The sequence below is a fragment of the Lichenostomus cassidix genome, chromosome 2 (genome assembly GCF_008360975.1).
Source record: "Lichenostomus cassidix isolate B80296 chromosome 2, HeHo_3.0, whole genome shotgun sequence".
Lineage (NCBI taxonomy): Eukaryota > Metazoa > Chordata > Aves > Passeriformes > Meliphagidae > Lichenostomus > Lichenostomus cassidix.
In genome coordinates this window covers 42,210,608-42,216,760 of record NC_139482.1, presented here as the reverse complement: position 1 = coordinate 42,216,760, position 6,153 = coordinate 42,210,608, and positions in this window count along the sequence as shown.

The window sequence follows — 6,153 nt, the reverse complement described above, 5'->3', positions numbered from 1 at the left end:
CAATTCATGCTTTCATTTTTCATCTCTATCCTAAAACTAACAACCCAATCATAAGCAATAGGCAAACATAAATATGCCCTTAAAAAAAACCCCAACAGTTATAACACTGGATAAGCATCTAAGTTTATGAAAGAATTAAGCACGTCTCAGATAATTAAAAAAAGAAGTTTTTTGACCTCTTTCTCTGGGCAAGTCTGGAACTTAGTGAGAGAGTCAAGCTGATTAAACCAGACCCCTTCTGGCATTCAAGCTCCATTTGAACCTTTAAGAAACAGACAGGCACCTTGTGGATTTGGCTGCTGCACAAGCCTTTGCTCAAAAAGCCATCAAATGCATTCAGGGGCAGAGAGGTCCATGTGGTGCTATTAGACCAGATATAACATCTGGCTCAAGGAGTCTCTAAGGCCTGAGATGGCAGCAATTGAGAGGTATTTCAGAGGAATTACCCACATGTGGCAGCCCAGTCCCAACAGCCTTCTCATTGACATCTGCTCCTACTGATGCTTAGGAAGAAGGCACATCCACCTTCTGTCTGATCTCATACATCTGTTAGTTCTTTTTTATTAGTCTTGGAAAGTGGGGTTAAATTACTGTGTTGCAGAAAGAGAAGCAAACTGAAAAATACAGTATTAAAGTATGGAGAGGCACACTCCCAAAATACAGTTAACCTTGCTCAGCAGATAGAAGTCAAAATGAAAATGCCTGTCTGGCAGCATCTCACATGTAAAACCTTGCATATACAGTTTTATGTAAAAGTTGTATATATAGAGTGCCAAATGAAGCTATCTGTTCTTGGCAAATAAAATATATTGGAAACCATAGAGAAGTGATTTGTTTTCCTGTGGGGGGTGATCGTTTGCGCTGATGTGAAGTGACCCCAGGGAGGTCAGCTTTTGTGCTCATGGATCTTAATCAAAGTCAGCTGGACTAAAAGCATGTGTGGTTTCGTGGAGCCCTGTTTCAGGGTTATGATGATTCATGTATTTTGTCACAGTTCTGTCCTGTACCCTGGCCAAACGAGGGCTCCACTGTTCTTGGCACCATGCCTCTGCCACTTCAGAGATAATCCCTCCCTCATGGACAGACCATGACTGGAGGAAGATCAGAGGAGAGTGCCCTGTCTGTTGTCACAGACTATTCAGTGCATGCATATGCCTTTTTAAGGAGAGGATTTTTTTTTTGTCCTGAATTTATTTAAAGGTATTTGTCACCACTGGCAGATAGGAACAGTTTGGAGAGAGGTCTTATGGTGTGTGAGTCATTCAAGGAGGAAAAACAGAACAGCACAACCAGGGGGAAGAGCTGAAGAAGCCTGAGCAAGGAGCAATGCAAGACAGGTGAGATGGTGCAGGATGGCTGCCATGTTGAGGGGCCAAAAAGTGGATTTGGCTTTGGAGAAAGAATGGTGGGACAGGATACCATTAGGATACCTGACTGGGGGAGGCAAAAAAACAAACACCTGGGCAAACTGACACCAACATTCAAAGCATCCATATGAAATTTTCACCCTTCCTATTTTGTGCTTTATAGGATTGATATGGCCAAGCAAATAACTTCAGTGTTTGACAGACACAGGACCCTTGTCAGTGGCTGGTCAATGCAACAGCTGCCTTTGAGGTGTCTGGCTTTACTGTGCATGCACAACAAGTCCTGTGGCTGACAGGGCCAGTTGCACAGGACCAACATCAGAGACTCGAGTGGCAGGCAGGATCTCTGTCGTTCAGATGTTATGTTGATTCTGGCACTCACTTACACCCAGGGCTGACTCAAGGCACAAAGCTGCCCGAGGCGCTCCCTGGAAGGTTCACAAAGCCATCAGTCAGTGCTAAAATGGTGTGTGTGATATGCCCTTCTGCAGGTCATAAACACTCAGGGCACCACAATGGAGACAAAAGGAATGAAAAAAAGAAAAATTCACAGCTACACCAAAAACTGGATGCATTTTTCACATCAGGTGCATTATTTACTATTACTACCATGAACTGGAGAGATGATACTGTACTTGTGGCTGCAAAAGTGGATGAAGATTATGAGACACAGTCAAGATTGTAGGAATAACCCAATTAATGTGCACCTCACACCCTCCACCAAACCCAGCCTTGCGCTCCGTTTAGCAGAAGTTCTCTTCCCCCATGCTGGATAAGAAAAGGCTTTTCAATCTGTTGGAATCAAAACAGTGATTTTATTAAGTCTGTCTGTGTTCAGTTAGTGAGAAAACAAGCTGTTTAGTGCAGGCTGTTTTTGAGCAAGAACTACATAAGGGTGAGTCTCCAAATTAGGAATGGTTGTTAGAATCACTATTATGGGGATCATTCTACTCTTTCATGTGCTGCTTGTTTTCTCCCACACGCTTCTTATGTTCTGTACAACCGACTTTAATGGCTACAGTTACATTTCTGAGCCTATGAACGGTCCCAAAAAACCTGCGGTTTAATGTTAGCGAATGGAACACAAAAAATGAAATTGTTATATTGGCTCAGGGTTAGGGAAACAAAGCAGTGAACAATACTGGCAGGTGAATTTGGAAAGAGCTGTAATAAGACTTTTTTCATCCACGGATCTACTCAAAGAGGTAACCTGACCTGTATGGAGTTGCAATGGAAAGAATTTTATCCAGGAATTTTAGAATTATTCAGTTGTTCCTCTCCCATTACTGGGAGAGGACAAAAACATGACAGAAATGTTGCTGCAAGGACTACTTCATACTTTTTGAAAGCATAAGGGGTGAATCTCTTCTCCTGAACTAGCAATTTGTCAGCAATTACTTCTGACCCATGGAAAGTGAAACATTCAATTGGAGTTGTCAACCACACAGAAATATTCCATGTTGATCAGTTTTTCACACAACACTTTTTAAAGGATTAAGACCCAAGGAGTAATTTCTGAAAATTTATCCCCATTCGCTGGAAGTGGTGCATGTCTTTGAATACAATAGTGAATTTCTTGTAAGGGAATGGTATTTCTCTGTCAGATTCCTGTGTCCACTTGCAGGCACGGCTGAAAAAACAAAGGGACGAGTTTGCTGAAGAGCTCCATGAGCTTGGCTTGCAGCTGAAGGGCAGGGAGCAAAAGGAACGGGAGCAGCCGCTGTCCCTCCTGGAAAGCAGCTCTCCTTTCAGCAGCACAGCACGGCTGGCACACACCCTCTCCTGCCGCAGCAGCTCGTTTGGCTTTCTAAAGCTCGGGCATAGCAAAACAGACAAAGGGGCTGTCTTTTTCTGCTGTCCCAGCAATCTGCTGCCCTAATTACGTGCCTACAACTTGTGCTGGCTCATAACCATGTGATGAAGGGTGCTCCCGAGGGGTTTTAATTGATTAAAGCAGCTCTTGATTCTTAGAACAAGAGAGGCAAGGGATAAAGCTTTAAGTCTCAGGCAGGGAAATAAAAAAAATTAGATAATATTTTGCTTCAGCTTCAGAATTGGATTTTTATTTGTTTTAAGGCCTCCCAAGATGATGTGGACCAGAAACCTGTTACTACCACAGAGTCATATATATGAAGCAGAAGATACAGAAACTAAATCTAAGACACATCATCAGCTTTAGTGCTCCAGTAAAGGAATAAAAACATAAACCAACAAATAGCTGTCTAAGGCATTTCAAAGAAGCTGTCAGTGAAATGCTGAAAGAGAATAGGCAATGTCTGTATCCAGCCATTACTCAAAACAAGGAGACTATCTCATGAGCAATGTATGAGAATGTATGAGCATTACACAAACTGAATTTCTCATGCCATACCTGTGAATTTACTTTATGAGGGTGTGGTGATAGTGTTTGTCAGTAATGATAGAAAACTACAGGGCAGCAGATGTTTTAGGATTATTAAAAATCAGTTTTGCAATGGCGTAAAACAAAAAAACTGCATTCTTGATCTTTGAGAAAAATTACATCTAACATTCTTCTAAATGTAGAGTTCACACGTGGTTTGTGACTTCCTTGCTTAAAAGCCTAGGGAGCAATCTTCCTAAATTTGACAATTAACACAGTATGCAGTGATAAGCATAGAATCACTTAGGTTGGAAAAGACCCCTAATATCACTGAGTCCAACTGTTAACCCAGCACTGCCACATCCACCACCAAACCATGTCCCTAAGCACCCCATCTACAGGTCTTTTAAATATCTTCAGGGATAGTGACTCAACCACTTCCCTGGGCAGCCTGTTCCAATGCTTGACAGCCCTTTCAATAAAGGAATTTTTCCTGTTATCCAATCTAAACCTCGCCTGGCACAACTTGAGATCATTTCCTCTTCTCCTATCATTTGTTCCTTGGGAGAAGAGTCCAATGCCCACCTGCCTACAGCCTCCTTTCAGGCAGCTCTAGGGAGCAATAAGGTCTCCCCTGAGCCTCCTTTTTCCTGGCTAAACACCCCCAGTACCCTCAGCTGCTCCTCACAGGACTTGTGCTCCAGACCCTTCACCAGCTTTATTGCAATTTTTTGGATGCATGATATGTAGAATGTTTGTGTGAAACCAATAGAAAAGGTGCTTTTTGCCTTGGAATAACATGTTGGTTACAAAAAATGATTAATTCTAATGTCCTGACTCATGCTGGTTCAGAGGGCCCCAAATTCTTTACACAGCTCTGCCTGCATTGCCATTTCTCACAACTGATCCTCAGGTGAGGATGTGAACATGAAGATAGGAGGTCTTTGAGAGCAGAAACTGTGAATGGTCTCTGTCAACACTGAGGAAAAGTCCCAGGAGGAAGGTATCCCGGAAGATTGATGGAAGTGTTGAGCTGAGCTGAAGGGCATCACACCAACCTGGTGACAACAAAAATGGTGGAAAAGGCAGTGCAAAAAGCAAAAAAAATTGTGCCAAAAGCTTAGGATGAAGAGGAGAAGCCCTCTGTTTGCTGGACCTTGCAAAGAATACACAGAAATGAAGGATGGGTTTTATGAAATGGCAAAATGTCCTGCAAGAAAGCAAACTTATTGCAGCCACCAGTGTCTCCTTGCTTCCATTTTTTACATTAACATTTACATTTACATTACATTTTACATTTCTCCCCATTTCACCCTTTGCTTTCTCTTCAGAGGATATTTTGAGACTTTTTGATATTCCAGCATCCAAAGCTGTGTGACCATTACACAAGGAACAGATGCAGTTCAGTGGTCTCTCAGGATGTATAATCATCCATTCCCTTTCCTGATATTGCTGCTGTCACTCCATATGGAAATGGGGCAGTATCTGCTGTGTATCCTGTGTGAACATGATGCCATAAATGCATTGCAGAAATGTGTCTGTAACAAATACTTTATTCATATCTATAATGTTCTAGTTTCTAGAGACTTGCTATTGATCATAGCAACTGGTACTCATATATGAGTCTGCCAATATCAGTCATTGTATTTTTACTCTACATATTCATGCTCGATGGCAGCAAAAGCAATAAATTTTTCCTTGTCACTCTTGGCAATCCAGCTCATTTGTCACTTTTAAATGGACACCTGGGGTAGATTCTGTCCAAGCAAAACAAATCAATATAGTTAGTTACACTAAGTGCATTTGAACAAGGATACTTGACGGGGGAGAAGAAAAAGGTGCTGCAGCAGAGGAAATGATGGAGAGGAGAGTTATGTGTGCTGCAGGCTCGGCAAAGGCTGGGAAAATGGCACCCAGCTTAATCTATGCCTTGGGAGTGAGGAACAGATGGAGGATCAGGTGAAGAGAACTATAAAAGGCTGAGGAGGAAACTGAAGAAAAGCCAAAGAAGAAGGCTTAGGGGAAAAAAGAAGATAAAATCATAGATCTAAGGTGGATCCCCTGGGTTGAAGCAGAAGAACCAATGAAACACAGCCACTGGGCATGCCTGGAGGGGAATCTTGTTTCTAGTCTGTTTGATTTCAGAGCAGTGTTCTGGACTTCGAAGCTGGAGGATCTTATAGCCCATATCAGTTATGCTATCACAATTTTAGCATGGCAATAACGGTCACAAGAAGAGCAGCTCGTGCAACAGCCCAGCTTTTGGAAATTGTACAGAAAGAAAACAATCTTGTATGTCTGCTTTTGTAGAAGTAGATTATGTAGAAGGTAGGGTTTGCTGTCTTTGCAAGCATTACATTTTAGTCACTGGTGTGTAGGAGTGGTTGACATTTTTTCTATTTCAAAATGTTCATGTTTGATTGTATAAAAATAATAAGCTTTTCC